General features: G+C 35.3%; 1 long non-coding RNA gene across 1 annotated transcript in view; it reads right to left on the bottom strand.

The window, feature by feature from the left end:
* The window catches only part of LOC145528569 (uncharacterized), a 57,016-nt gene that overhangs the window by 25,141 nt on the left and 15,188 nt on the right, over positions 1-16,687 (bottom strand). Inside the window, exon 2 of the long non-coding RNA XR_014070516.1 lies at positions 5,347-5,482. This is a non-coding gene — a long non-coding RNA (uncharacterized LOC145528569). The remainder of the gene's footprint in view (positions 1-5,346; positions 5,483-16,687) is intronic.

The following is a 16,687-nucleotide window of genomic DNA, read 5'->3' as shown; positions in this document are numbered from 1 at the left end:
ATAAATTTAAATGTTAAGCAGATTTCTTTCCTTTGCTTTATTATTTTTATTTTTTGGCCATGTGGCAAGGCTTGTGGGATCTTAGTTCCCTAATCAGATTGTTACATAAGAACCTCAAGGTAACAACAAACCAAAAATCAATAATAGATGCAATCACAAAAAAGAGAAAGGAATCCAAAGAACACACAAAATCTCATCAAATTACAAGAGAAGAGAGAAAGAGAAGAAAGAACAGAACAAGAGAGCTGGTAATATGGGTACATGAGGTATTAACCCCCAGCTAAGTAGTGATCTCCATTCTAGTTGAGATATTTCAAATTCTAAAAGATGATGCTGTTAAGGTGCTGCACTCAATATGTCAGCAAATTTGGAAAACTCAACAGTGGCTACTGGACTGGAAAAGGTCAGTTTTCATTCCAATCCCAAAGAAAGGCAATGCCAAAGAATGCTCAAACTACTGCACAATTGCACTCATCTCACATGCTAACAAAGTAATGCTCAAAATTCTCCAAGCAAGACTTCAACAGTATATGAACTGTGAACTTCCAGATGTTCAAGGTGGATTTAGAAAAGGCAGAAGAACCAGAGGTAATATTGCCAACATCCACTGGATCATAGAAAAAGCAAGAGAGTTCCAGAAAAAAAAAAAAAATCTATTTCTCTTTTATTGACTATGCCAAAGCCTTTGACTGTGTGGATTGCAAAAAACTGAGAAATTTTTCAAGAGATGAGAATTCCAGACAGCCTTATCTACTCCCTGAGAAATCTGTATGCAGGTCAAGAATAGTTACACCAGACATGGAAAAACAGACTGGTCCCAAATTGGGAAAGGAGTATTTCAAGGCTGTATATTGTCACTCTGCATATTTAACTTATATGCAGAGTATGTCATGCGACAGTCTGGGCAGGATGAATCACAAGCTGGAATCAGAATTACCAGGAGAAATATCAATAACCTCAGATATGCAGACGACACCACCCTTATGGCAGAAAGTGAAGAAGAACTAAAGAACCTCTTGATGAGAGTGAAAGAGGAGAGTGAAAAAATTGGCTTAAAACTCAACCTTCAGAAAACTAAGATCATGGCATCTGGTCCCGTCACTTCATGGCAAATAGATGGAAAAACAATGGAAACAGTGACAGACTTTATTTTTTGGGGTTCCAAAATCACTGCAGATGGTGACTGCAGCCATGAAATTAAAAGACGCTTGCTCCTTGGAAGAAAAGTTATGACCAACCTAGACAGCATATTAAAAAGCAGAGGCATTACTTTGCCAACAAAGGTCCACCTAGTCAAATCGATGTTTTCTCCAGTAGTCATGTATGGATGTGAGAGTTGGACTATAAAGAAAGCTTAGCATTGAAAAATTTATGCTTTTGAACTGTGGTGTTGGAGAAGACTCTTGAGAGTCCCTTGGCCATCAAGGAAATCAGTCCTGAATATTCTTTGGAAGGACTGATGCTGAAGCTCCAATAATTTGGCCACCTGATGGGAAGAGCTGACTCACTGGAAAAGACCCTGATGCTGGGAAAAATTCAAGGCAGGAGGAGAAGTGGATGATGGAGGATGAGATGGTTAAATGGCATCACTGTCTCAATGGACATGAGTTTGAGCAGGTTTCAGGAGCTTCTGATGGACAGGGAAGCCTGGCATGCTGCTGCCCATGGGGTCACAAAGAGTTATACATGACTGAGCAACTGAACTGTACTGAACTTAGGCAGTCATCGTAAGCAGCTCAGTAGTCAAGAAACATAATTTAAGGTGAATCTGAGAGCCTCATCAAATGTGTTCAACACACTTCTTCCCTTGTACAACTCCCATGTACTTATACTTTGTTGTTGTATCCAGCTCACATTGTACAGTTCTCCATGATTTGTTTGTGTGTGTACGTATATTTAGAAGCCCTTACTTTTTTTTTTTTTTTTTTTCCCCTGCAGGGACAGTGAACAGTGCATTTGTTTAAAGTCCTCTTCAAGACTGTGGAACATAGTATCTCCTAAAATGCTCAAAGTGCAAACTTTGGTTAAACAAACTACTGCTGAATTTTCTCTAGTGGCTTTAACTGATATTTATACTTTTCCTTTTTGACCAGCCACTCAAAATATTTCCTTCATCCATGGCAAGTCCCTCTGTTGATTGGTTTTTTCGCTTGCTAGTGTTAATCAAATGTCACCTTTGAGGGGTCTGAGTCTTTAGCAGCCTTGTATTTATTGGGTGGTTATTGCTGTGATCCTTTCACAAGTATTACTCTGTAAATAGGTACTTAAGAGTCACCTCTGCAAAATCTCTGAGTTCCAATCATATTTTTTCTGTTCCTATCACATTTTATGTAGCAGAAACTCTAGTGTCTCCTGGTAATTATGATCACTATATCAAGTATAGTAACTGTTTTATATGCTTGCTTTGCCACTGGCCTGTATAGACCAAAATGGACAGATGACAGTCATGCCTTCATATTCAATAAAACATTATCAATTCTCCTGAAAGACATAATTTCCTCTTAGGAGATTTAATCAGTAAGAGACTGAGATTGCACAAACTAGAGGCTTACATTTTCAAATGATTCACTGCAAGAGTTGGTAAGAATTGTTTCTTTTACTCTTTGCTTTCTGGACCCATGCTTCCTAGCTAGCAGGGACAACTGCATCATTTATCACATCCTGAAGAACATTTGCCCCAGTCTTCCACGTTGATGACTCTGAGTCAGAATCTAAGCTGAAGGTTACAAAAGATTGTTCCCAAATAACATCAGGCTAAAAAGTGAAAGTGAAACTCGCTCAGTCGTATCCTACTCTTTGCCACCCCATGGACTTAGTTCATGGAATTCTCCAGGCCAGAATACTGGAGTGGGTAGCCTTTCCTTTCTCCAGGAGATCATCCCAACCCAGGGATCGAACCGAGGTCTCCCACATTGCAGGCAGATTTTTTACCAACTGAGCCACAAGGGAAGCCCAAGAATACTGGAGTGGGTAGCCTATCCCTTCTTCAGCAGATCTTCCCAACCCAGGAATCAAACCAGGGTCTCCTGCATCGCAGGCGGATTCTTTACCAACTGAGCTAACATCAGGCTAGCTTCTGGTGTATGGGATAGTGTGTGGCAAAAACAATACTTCTCAAATCTAGTGAGGGAATGTAGTTCAGTTGTGTCTGACTCTTTGCGACCCCATGGACTGTATAGTCCACGGAATTCTCCAGGCCAGAATACTGGAGTGGGGAGTGTTTCCCTTCTCCAGGAGATCTTCCCAACCCAAGGATTGAACCCAGGTCTCCCCCATTGCATACGGATTCTTTACCAGCTGAGCCACAAGGGAAGCCCTTACTTCTCAAAATCACGAGTCAATTATGTTGGTCAATTGGTCATAAAATAAATCCTCTGGTCTAAAACAATGCTATTGGGGATAAGCTATGTAAGGAAAAGGGTCTCTATAAGTCTTCAGATGATTGTGTTGGTTGAGGCACACTGAATAAAAAAAAAATGCAAATTCTTGTATGGAATATGTGTGATTTTCTTCAGAGGAAAAGGTCAAATATAATTCCCTTGCCACAATATACCCAGGTGGTATTCTCAAGTAATGATGCTGAAGGCTCAGTGTTAATCTGTGCTTCTGGAAAACTGCAGACACAGCAGGGGCGGTAAGTAGAAAATCTCTAGAGAGGTAGCCATAGTTGTGTTTATGCATAGCCTTCATCTTTATTACCATAGATTCTTTATTCCTGGGACTACACAAAAGCTGAATTTCCCTAGATAGTGATTGAATATAATCACATAGTTTTTGAGAGGCAGAAATTTGATGGATTATCTCCAGTACAAATTCACATGAGACAAAAATTATCTAATAATTTGTGTTCATAAATCCATCTACATACCTAATTCTCAGATTTTCTTGTCACTAAACTTCTAGTTTTTACTGTCAGATCCAAAAAAACTTGCACAGACACTTGTCTCTTCCAAAGAATTAGTGAATATCTCATACTTGAGGCAAATTCTTCCTCTATATGGAATTGGTAACTGTATGGCTTGTAGCTCTTGCTCACCAGGATTACTCTTTATTACTTGGGAGATTTGTAATTCACCTCAAATTAATTTCTGGTTCATGTCTCGGTAGGCTGGTATTTCCTCCTTGATGAAATAAGTTTTAACTCTATTATAGTCCTTTTTGGTATCCCTGAGGAATAGCTGGCAGGAATTGTTCCTGGAAATAGCTGGAACATGTTGTCTTCGGTTATCTGGATCCCTTTCTCCCAAGATTCTGAATATTTGATAACCACTTATTCAGATATCTGAGCTCAGCTCTATACAGATAATTCCTCTACACTGCTTAGTACAGATTAGCAACATCTTAACTTTGTATCTTCAGCTCTAAGTGTGTTAGCTACTTACACACTCAGCATCTGTATAACCTCAGTGTTTTGCTTTTGCCTCTTCAATATTCTTAATATCTGTTTAGCGTGCTTCCCTGGTGGCTCAGACAGTAAAGAATCTGCCTGCAATGCAGAAGACTTAAGAAATGGAAATTCCATCTCTGAGTGGGGAAGATCCTCTGGATAAAGGAATGGCTACCCACTCCAGTATTCTTGCCTGGAGAACTTCATGGACAGAAGACGCTAGGAATCTACAGCTCATGGGGTTTCAAAGAGAGAGACATGACTGAGCAACTGACACTTTCAACATGTTTCAAAGTTCTTTCTATAAAGTTTTTCTCTGTAAGAAATACTGGTCTGATTTATCTTCTCACTGGGGTCTGACCAATAAACTAAATTAACTCTAAGAGTAAGCTCAGAAAACAGGCAAGCAATAAAGAATTTGAAATGGATGTAAATATCTTGTCAATGGGAAGTGGGATTCCACCAACCCTCAGCATGCAGGAACATCACCATTAATCAAAGTATCACCTGTGCTTGACTGTGATTAAGTGTTTATAAGGCAAATGCCTTCAGGGACCAAGTTGCTGTTCAGTCAACTGTTATGGAAATAATGATAATTATAAGGATTACAAGATGGGATGGCTTCTTTTAAGTGCCCTGTAATGCTTACATAATGAAAATGACAAGCACAGGTTTCTAATTTCTCAGCTTGAAGAGTGACATGAAACTAGAACCTGTCAAGGTGGCCTTAAAAGCATCTCTTATTTATTCAATATTATAGGTCTACGTCAAGGATGATGAAAATGAGATGCAAAACATAATCATACTGCTTGTACAATTACAATGTCAGTGGAGTTAACAATCTCACAAAATTTATTATGTGACATATAGGATATTTTTGTGAAAAAGTGAGTCCCTCATATCTGGAATGAGAATATTCTTACGATCTCAGATAAAGATGGAACAGTGTTTATACATACCCGTTTGGTAATACTGAGACCTAAATCTGTCCATAAGTCTTGGAGATAATGAGGGTGATTGAAGGTGATATGTTTTGTGAAGACCAATCTTCATTTTGAAAGAAACTTTCTCCATGCTAGTCATGACTCCTACCCTCTGAAAGAGATTAAAAAAGTTGTTCTTGATAATTCTGACATTTCTGAATATTCTTTAATTCAATCAGTGTCCTCCCTCCAGACCCCTGACTTCAAATGAGAAAATGTATAAAACTATATACTATAGTTTATAGGTTGCTATGACTCAGACATGATTTAGCGACTAAACAATAACAATGCTTATAATCAGATGCTGACTTATTGAACCATTTATGAAAAAGCAAAGTGGCACATTTTACAGAATTATAAACATGTCATATGTTACTATGTGGTTACTGCTTCATGGGATGTGAAAAGATGTAACTCATTGCTACTCATTCCTTGATCATATAAGGTGCCTCTTGTACAGAAAAATCATGTATCAGAATTTTCTTTTGAAGAGAGAAAAGGAAAAAAAAAACTTATTTGACAGGTCTCTTCTATCTTCTGTTTCCACTGATTATAATTTGTTTCAGAAACAGCCAATTCTCCAACACTTACAGATTGCCATTCCCTTTGGAAGTTCCTGCGGAAGCCAGATTTGACACATTTAGCATAGTGCTACATCTAAATATAAAAGATATGGGAGGAGTGAAAGTTTCTTGGGTATGTTTGGATCAGTCCCAAGCATTATTAGTATTATGAAAACCATGCAAGATCCATACCATTAGCTGCTGTTAATAGACATTCTTGCTAGATGTAGCTTCTATAATTCTAGTGACTGAAGTGAGAAACATGGTAACTGGTGATTGGGAAGACAGGTAAGGTTAAGATAATCTATTTAATGCATAAAATGCATCTTAGAAAAAGATTCATGAGAATTTTGTTAGTGTTTTTGTTCAGTCGTCAACTCATATCCAACTCTTCATGACCCCATGAAATGCAGCACGCTACTCCTCTGTCCTCTACTATCTTCCAGAGTCTGCACAAACTCATGTTCCTTGAGTCAATGATGCTATCTAACCATCTCTTGCTCTGTCACTGCCTTCTCCTTTTGCCTTCTATCTTTCCCATTTTCAGGGTCTCTTCCAATGAGTCAACTCTTTGAATTAGGTGGCCAAAGTATTGGAGCTTCACCTTCAGCATCAACTCTTCAAATGTGGATTCAGGGATGATTTCCTTTAGGGTTGACTGTTTTAAACTCCTTGCAGTCCAAGGGATTCCCAAGAGTATTCTCCAGAACCATAGTTCGAAAGCATCAATTCCTTGGTGCTCAACTTTCTTCGTGGTCCAACTCTCACATCCATGACTACTGGAAAAACCATAGCTTTTACAATGTGGACCTTTGCTAGCAAAGAATGTATCTGCTTTTTAACACACTGTCTAGATTTGTCCTAGCTTTCCTTCAAAGGAGCAAGCATCTTTTAATTTCATGGCTGCAGTGACTGTTGTCAGTGATTTTAGAGCCCAAGAAAATAAAATCTTTTGCTACTTCCATTTTTTCCTCTTCTATTTACCAAAAAGTGGTGGGATCAGTTGCCATGATATTAGTTTTTTGAATGTTAAGTTTTAAGCCAGTTTTTTCACTCGCCTTTTTCACTTTCATCAAGAGTCTCTTTAGTTTCTCTTTGCTTTCTGCCACAAGCGTGGTATCATCTGCATATCTCAGGTTGTAGATACTTCTTCTGACAATCTTGATTCCAACTTGAGCTTCATCCATCCTGGCATTTCACATGATGTACTCTGAGTATTAGTTAAATAAGCAAGATGACAAAATACATTCTTATTTACTCCCTTCACAATTTGGAACCAGTCCATTGTTCCATGTCCAGTTCTAAGTGTTACTTCTTGACCTGCATACAGGTTTCTCAAGAGACAGGTAAGGTGATGTGGTATTCACATCTCTTTAAGAATTTTCCACAGTTGTGATCCACACAGTCAAAGGCTTTAGCATAGTGAATAAAACAGAAGTAGATATTTTTCTTGAATTCTCTTGCTTTCTTCATGAAAACAAACAAAACCAATTCTCCATTTCTCCAACAAAACCTCTCTGGTTTCTCTGGCTTTTCTAAAACCAGTTTGTATATCAGGAAGTTCTTGGTTCACATTCTGCGGAAGCCTAACTTGAAAAATTTTGAGCATTACCTTGTTAGCATGTGAAATGAGCACAACTGTACAGTAGTTTGAACATTTCTTGGCCTTGTCCTTCTCTGGAATTGGAATAAAAACTGACCTTTTCTATTCCTGTAGCCATTGCTCAGTTTTCCAAATTTGCTGGCATGATGAGTGCAGCACTTTCACAGCATCATCTTTTAGGATTTTGAATAGCTCAGCTGGAATTCCATCATCTCCACTAGCCTTGTTCATAGTAATGCTTCTTAAAGACCCCTTGACTTCGCATTTCAGGATGCCTGACTTTAGATGAGTGATCACAGTATCATGGTTATCTGGGTTATTAAGACCTTTTTTTGTTCTTCTGTGTACTCTCGCAACCTCTTCTTAATCTCTTCTGCTTATATTAGGTCCTTTCTATTTCTCTTCTTTATCTTGCCTTTCCTTGCATGAAATGTTCCCTTGATATCTCCAGTTTTCTTAAAGAGATCTCTAATCTTTCCCATTCTATTATTTTCCTCTATTTCTTTGTAATGTTCATTTAAGAAGGCCTTCTTATTTCTCCTTGCTATTCTCAGGAATTTTGCATTCAGTTGGTTATATCTTTCCTTTATCCATTCCCTTTCACTTCTTTTCTTTCCTCAGCTATTTGTAAAGTCTACTCAGACAACCACTTTTCCTTCTTGCATTTGTTTTTCTTTAGGATGGTCTTGGTCACCACCTTCTGTACAGTGTTACAAAACTCTATCCATAGTTCTTCAGGCACTCTGTCTACCAGATCTAATCCCTTGAATCTATATCTCACTTCCACTGTATAATCATAAGGGATTTGATTAATGCCACATCTGAATGGCTTATCTTTCCCTACTTTTTTCAATTTAAGCCTGAATTTTGCAATAAGAAGCTCACCATTTGGGCCATAGTCAGTTCCAGGTCTTATTTTTGCTGACTGTATAGAGCTTCTCCATCTTTGACCACAAAGAATGTAATCAATCTGATTTTGGTATCAACTATCTGATGATGACATCTAGTAGAGTCATCCCTCGTGCTGTTGGAAGAGGGTATTTGCGATGACCAGTGCGTTCTTTTGGCAAAACTCTGTTAACCTTTGCCCTGATTCATTTCATACTTCAGGCCCAAACTTTCCTGTTACTTCAACTATCTGTTGACTTCCTGCTTTTGCATTTCAATCTCCTATAATGAAAAATAAATCTCTTTTTGGTGTTAGTTCTTTAAGGTCTTGTAGGTCTTCATAGAACTGGTCAACTTCACCTTCTGTGGCATTAGTGGTTGGAGCATAGACTTGGGTATAATGTTGAATGGTTTGCCTGGGAAATGAATTGAGATCATTCTGTCATTATTGAGATTGTACTCAAGTACTGCATTTTGAGCTCTTCTGTTGACTATGAGGGGTACTCCATTTCTTCTAAAGGATTATTTCCCACAGTAGTAGATATAATGGTCACCTGAATTACAGTCATCCATTCTCATTCATTTTAGTTCATTGATTCCTAAGATTTTGATGTTCACTCTTGTCATCTCCTGCTTGACTATGTCCAATTTACATTGATTCATGGACCTAACATTCCAAGTTCTTATGTAGTATTGTTTTTCACAGCATCAGTCTTTATTTTCATGGTACATGTGTGTAATTTATGCTTTGGCCCAGGCCTTTGATTCTTTTTGAAGTTATTAGTAATGATCCTCCACTCTTCTCTAGCAGCATATTGGACACCTTTCAACTGTGGAGGACTCATCTTCCAGTCATATATTTCTGCCTTTTCATACTGTCATGGGGTTCTTGTGGAAGGAATAATGGAGTGGTTGGCCATTTCCTCCTCCAGTGGAGAATGTTTTGTCAGAACTCTATACTATGACTCATCCATCTTGGGTTGTCCTGCATAGCATGGCTCATTAGTTCATTGACTTATACAAGCTCCTTCTTCATGACACAGCTGTGATCCATGAATTTATTTTTATTTGGAGAATAATTGCTTTACAACATTGTGTTGGTTTTGCCACATATCATCACAAATTAACCATAGATATATGTATGTCCCCTCCCTGTTGAACCCCCCTCTCATCTCCCACCCTTTCCTACCCCTCTAAGTTGTCAAGAGTACCCTCTCCTTCCTTTCTGTGTCCACAAGGGGATCACAATATCAATTAAATATCTTTTTCTAAAAATTGCTATACCATTAAGTGTTGTTTACGACTATACTTATTTATGGCTTATTTAGGAGTATAGCTATGACTATAAAAGTACTGAATGTGTGGTGCAAGAATTATGATATTATTACTAGTATCTATTTAAAAGTAAAATTTTAAAAGTAGAATTCACACTTGAGATTGCTCTATGAGTTATTAGGAAAAATCATGTGTTTACTTATGGCATGTGAGGGAAATACTGTTTTACATAAAATTATTTCAATGATAAGTTTTAAAGTATTACAAAGTGGCCAAAATTATGTAATTAGAATTTAATCTAGCCGGATGTATGCATAGATTTATAAGTAATTGTAGTCTCACTTCATAAAAAGTAAAATGCTATGAATAGCGTATTTTCATGGGATGATTCTGGATAACCTGCAAAGTCTGAAAAATAATTCATTAGAGATATAATTGATGTGATTCCATCACTCAGATAAACACCAGAGCAGCAATCCAAAGGCATATCATTAAGGAACCTTGATATTAGTCTGATAGTATAATCATAATAATTAGACATAAATAATTTAAGTAGTGATTAAATAACATTATTAACATTTTCAAGATCATATGGGCCTCAGAAGTAGAAAAAAAAATCAGAAAAGGACAAGTATTCAGGGTTAGTATTCAGAATATAAGTTTTGTAAATTTTCCACTAATCTGTTTCTGATAAGGAATGATTTAGAATCCTTCTACAGATATTAGCAATATAAAAAGTTGACAAGATGCTTATGACAGACATGTTTTCATTATGATGGAAGAGAGAAAAATAAACTGAATTTCTAAAGACTATTGAAATTTTGCAGCAAACCATAAAATTACCTTTTACTGACTGTAACTTTTAAAATTAAACTAATCATATCCAGACATAACTAATAAATATTTGATTTATTAAAAAATACTATAGGACACCATGGAATATTATCCAGTTATTAAAAATAATGCATTTGAATCAGTTCTAATGAGGTGGATGAAACTGGAGCCTATTACATCAGTGAAATAAGTCAGAAAGAAAAACACCAATACAATATATTAACACATATGTATGGAATTTAGAAAGATGGTAAAGATGACCCTATATGCGAGACAGCAAAAGAGACACAGATGTAAAGAACAAACTGTTGGACTCTGTGGGAGAAGACGAAGGTGGGATGATTTGAGAGAATAGCATTGAAACATGTATATTATCATATATGAAATAGATCACCAGTCCAGGTTCAATGCATGAGACAGGGTGCTCAGGGCTGGTGCACTGGGTTGATCCTGAGGGATTGGATGGGGAGGAAGGTGGGAGGGGGGTTCAGGATGGGGAACACATGTACACCCATGGCTGATTCATGTCAATATATGGAAAAAAAATACCACAATATTGTAAAGTAATTAGCCTCCAATTAAAATTAAAAAAACAAGAAAAGAATACTATACGACACCGAATTCCAATTCTCACCAATCCCATTTCAAAAAGGAGCTAGATTTTGTAAGTACACTCAAGCAGGTAGATGTTCAAATGGCCAAATAGGACAACAATCCAAACTTAAAGTTGCAATCAAGATTTCATTCACTGAGATAGTGCATACACGAAGCAAAAAGAGGTTTGGCTCCTCCGTGTTCAAATTTTTCCCACTGAATGGGACCAGGTGGATGCAGTGAAGATGGGTCCAATCACCTCAGGATCAAGGATCTCTGAATAAAGACTTTTTATATCTTTATGTGTACATGGGGTGAGGGAAAGGAGATGAGGAGAGGCTAAGAATGAAAAGATACTGAGTCAAAGTAGAGAATAACGTGTCAGCAAAAGGAGGCCCTCCACTGATGGTACCTGAGACAGGAATGCATAGATACGTCTGAGAATGGTTGGTTTGAGGAAAAAAGACTGAGCCTTTGGCTGGAACTCTCTCCAGAAACCGCAATACACTGTACACCACGTCTGATGTGAGGAAGGCAGATTGTCACCATGGGGTCTGCCAAAGAAATCTAAATGCCTAGCTTCAGGTTTGAAATACCACACATAGATGTGCTAGAACTCCTCAGGTATGAGCAGCCTACCATCCACTCCTTGTCTAAGATAAATCTTGAATAATCTTAGTCATAAAGAGTGACATTAATCATGCTCCACTTTTGTTCAATATATGTTCCAAAGTATACTTGTGGAGAAACTTGGTTTCAGAACATGAGCAGGCTCCCATTAGCAAACCAAGGCCCTCATGGCATTCATTCCCTGGGTTATGTTACGATCACTGTATGGGAAAAAAATTCAGGAGGGAACAATTTTTTTTTTTAATGTTATAATAAAGCTATAAAAAGTATTTGCCTGTTTCAGTTATAATTGAATATGTTATTCAGTGATAGCATAATTAATTTGATATTCTAAAATTTAGATTCAAAAGATGAACTATCTTGAACTCACTGAATAAAAATCTAAGTAAATGAAGAAACATTAATGACTTTTCTTAAAGGAGGAGGAAGCTCTAATTGGTGGAGTTAAAGATAACAATGCTAATACACGATTACTCTTTCCAAAAGGAAAGGTGATGACCCGCAAAGTGAAATTCAAATTCCAATTATTTTTTCAATCATCTCAACTTCTTTTTGAGTGAATGGCTTTTATATATCCTTCAGTTATTTAAGGTCATCTAGAGGTTTTCTGTTGAAACAAAAAAGTATGTTGAGAGGAATATTTCAAAATGCCTAAGTAAAGATGTCTGAAAATTTACTCATCCATGAAAGCAATGAGAACCCTGGAAAAAATGGCAAAAATGAAACTTGCAGAACTCTGAAAATTAATAAAATAATATAGACTTTTACAGAGTTAGTTAAGAAAAATCCCTATGAAAAATAATTGGTAACAACAACCAAGAACAAGTAAACTCAACACTGGAATGATTGGTTCTGATTTGTACAGTTGGCGTATCAGATTACTTAAAAAGTTCAGTTTTCAAAAATACATTATAAGACATAAAAGTAAACACCAAATTGTGACAAATAAAGAGAAAAAAAAAACAAGTCTGCAAAATCTCTCACTGAGGAAGATCACATAGTGTACCTACTAGACAAAGAGAATGTACAAAATGTAAAGAATATTATTTTCAAAAAAATAAACAAAAAATTGACAATGTTTGACCATCAAATAGATAATGTCAATTAAGAGTTCACATTTTTTAAAAGAGATAGAGGAAAAAAAACATTCTTGAGCTAAAATTTGCAAAATTAAAATGACAAATTCTCTACAGGGGCTCAACCTCATATTTAAACAGAAAAAAGAAGGAATTAGTAAATCTGAAGATAGATCAACTGGAATTAGACTTTCTAAGTAGAAGAAATAAAGAATAAAGAAAAATTCTCAAACTTTTGGGAAACTATCAAGTATACCCACATACATGTAATGGAAATATCAGAGGAGAAGTAAGAGAGCAAGCCTCAGAAATATATATATATTTTAATAACGGTAAAAACTCCCCCAAATTGAAAGTTTAATTAGCATCAAGTAGCATAAAATTAAAAACAAAAAAGAGGTCCATACCCAGATGTGTTGTAATAAAACTATCAAAAGTCAGGGACAAAGAAGGAACCTAGAAAAGACCATGAGAAAAATGATGCATCACTAAAGAGTGATCTTCAGTAAGATAAACAGCTGATTTCTCATCAGAAACCACAGTAACCATAGGTCAGTGAAATGACAGATTCAAAGTCCTGAATGAAATGATAATTAACCAAGAATTCATACCCAGAAAAATGGCCCTTCAAGAGTGTGGAAGAAATTCATACCACTCACAGGTAACCAAAAACTGAAATGTCACTAGTTTACCTGTCCTATGAGTAATACTGAAAGAAATCCTTCCAGCTGTAAAGAAAGAACTCTAAATAGTAAGTTGAATCCATGAGAACAACAAAGCACAAGGAAATAACTCCTGAGATAAATAGAGCATGTAAATGTAGTTTCCTTTTGTTGGCTGATTAAAATGGCACATGAATAAAGCAAATATAAATCTGCACTGATGGGACATGATGAACAAAGACATAATTTGTATGACAAGAAGGATACACACAGTACAGACATCTTTGGGAAGGAAATGCACCTTTACACGAGCATAATTTTGGAAGCTCATTGAATTAAATTACTGTATTATTTTCCCATTTATGTTGTAGCAAATTATCACAAACTTAGTGACTTAAAGCATGTTAACTTACCTTATAGTTAGTTACGTAAGTCAGAATTTTCACTGTACTAAAATTAACATATCAGAAGCTTTGCATTCTTCCAGAGGTTTTAAGAGAAAATCTTTTTTTTTTTCTAGTAATTGGAAATTGTGGCACCCCACATTTAGCAATGGATACAAAACTAGACAAAAGATCAATAATAGAAGACTTGAATAAGAATATAAATTAATTATATGTAACATAATCTACCTATCACTCCACTTAAACAAAAACTGAATGCACACTCTTTTTACATATACATGGAACTCTTCCATAATAGAGCCTATGGTAGGTCATATAATAAGTTTCAATAAATTAAAAAAAAAATTGAAGTCATTCAAAGAATATTTTCTGACCACACTTGAAAGAAATTAGAAATCAGGAACAGAGGGATATTTGAGAAGCTCATAAATGTGTGAAAATTAGACATACAGAAATAATTAATGAGTCAGGGAAGAAATAACAGGAAAATTAGAAATTACTTTGAGATGAATAAAAATGAAAATTCATCCTACAAAAATGCATAAGATGTCATTCTCCAAACCTCATTCCTACCCAGGTTTTAAAAAGAAAGGAAAAGTAAACAATACGAGGCAACAACAATGACAACAGCAATGACAACAAAATCTTTCCATATTAGACTGATTTATGCGCGGAGTCTGTTTATTGGTGACTCACTCCTGGTTTCAGTAAGTTTCCTAATACACTATTTTGACTGTTCTTGTCTCAACAATTGTAGTTATTGCAATATTAAAACAGAACCAATAGATAATTTTTGGTAATATATATGGAAAGAATATACAAAAACTTAAATATATGACCCTACATATTTATAATTACTGCTTGTCAGAACATAACTTATGGGCTTCATAATCAAACAATTGAGTTCTCATATTGTCAGTGATAAAATTTGTTCTCTTCATGTGAAATTTGTATGACAATAATTAGCTATATAGGTATTTGTGAGACTTCAATGAGAACATATATATATGCATTACTGTATTTAAAATAAATTATAAAAACTATTATGTATAAATTTGATTATTTAATTAATAAGTTATTAGTATAATTTGAAACTTTATTTTTCAAGCTTTATGTAAAAATTTTGGCTCATTTTTCCCCCTGATATGATTAAAGTTTTAGAATAAAGGCAACAATATGGCCAGCATAAGTGCTTTCTATTGAGATGTGATTATCAGATCCCCAGAGAGTTGGAGTAAGGACCAATGAAAATTCCCAGAGAAGAAAAGGAGACACTATATCTGTGAGTGTTCCATCTTCCCATCTTCTGCTATTTTGAAAGTCTTGTCTCCTAAGAGAGCAATTTAATACAAACTATAATATGAATGTCTTTCAGATTCTGAAGGGTTCTGATCATGTCCCTCAGTTTCATAGAGGTAGAGTTCCAAAGTCTGTGGTAATATATGATTCTAATTGAATATTTCAAGATTACTCCATTTGGCTTATGTCTAGTAGTAAGGGTTAAAATAGTTGGGTATATAACAGACACTTTAGATTCAAATATCTCCCTGAGTCTTTATCAGTCTTTTTGAATTTTGAAATGGAATAAAGCATAATTGCCTAAAACCAAAGTCAGGACCTGCTGGAGAAATAGAAAAAAAAAAAAAAAAGTTTTTCAATTGCTTTACTTAGTAGATAAATTGCATTTTCTTCAGTATGTTGGCTTTTATTTACATAATTTTGTATCTTTACATATCCACAGAATTTATATCACATGAGTATAAACTCTAGCCTGTATTATATCACTAGAATGTATTAAACTAAGAATTCATTTTAGATTAATCTTATAAAATTATACAGAATTTCTTTATTTGTTTTAACCATCTCTTACATAGAGCTAGTGATATGAAATAGTTTAGAAATGATTGATGTATTAGAAAGCTTTGTTAAAATACATAGTTTTTAAATCAGTGTGAAGAATGGTTCACCAAGTACTCTGTGCTAAATGAGAGGTTGCTTGTTTATTACCTTTATCTCATGGGTATTAGTTTAGGAAGCTGATGGGTGAGTGGACTCATTGTATACTGGAAATAAGTCATCTTTTGACATCCATTTAGGGATATTATTGTATATATAATAGTCATTTGGTTTCTTAGGAAAAACACTCCAAATTATTGACAAAATATCTTGAATTATTTTAAATAAATTGAACATTAATTTGAATTTTTGGTAATGATAACATGATTTGCATTAAAAAGATGTTTTAGGTTGTTGGGCTGAAAATTTTTAAACATTTCCCAACATTGATTAAGATAGAATTCAGTAACACAAAAAACTCTAATTACCCTTAATTCTCAATCTAAAATTTCATTGTTGTGTAATCGACATCTTTAAGAATTCTATTCACAATTTTATTTACTCTCTATTTGACACTGGTTTTCATCATGGTTGCATTTAATTTTCTTAATGTGTAGAGGCGGTAAGCTGTTAGACTATTCTCACGTTCAGTAAAATAACAGAAATACAAAGCTATATTTCTGAAGAATTTTATTTTAGTGTGATCATACAAATATAGTTCCCTGTTCCAACTTCATTAAGTAATTTTTATGACTATTAAATATGTTACATTTGATAAAATAAAGTATAAGATTCTATTCATATGGTTATTTAATTCACTTGTGATTTTACTGGAAAGAATCATATTATCTAAATAATATCTTCATTGATGTTCATTTTCTTTGTGGGAATAGATAGAAGAATAAAAAAAAGGGCATGATACAGAACTATTGTGACTACTCCTTCAACTACA

The sequence above is a fragment of the Giraffa tippelskirchi genome, chromosome 12 (assembly GCF_054371585.1).
Source record: "Giraffa tippelskirchi isolate mGirTip1 chromosome 12, T2T-mGirTip1v1.2.pri, whole genome shotgun sequence".
NCBI lineage: Eukaryota > Metazoa > Chordata > Mammalia > Artiodactyla > Giraffidae > Giraffa > Giraffa tippelskirchi.
The sequence above is the reverse complement of the archived record's forward strand: the minus strand, read 5'-3'. Positions and strand labels throughout refer to the sequence as shown.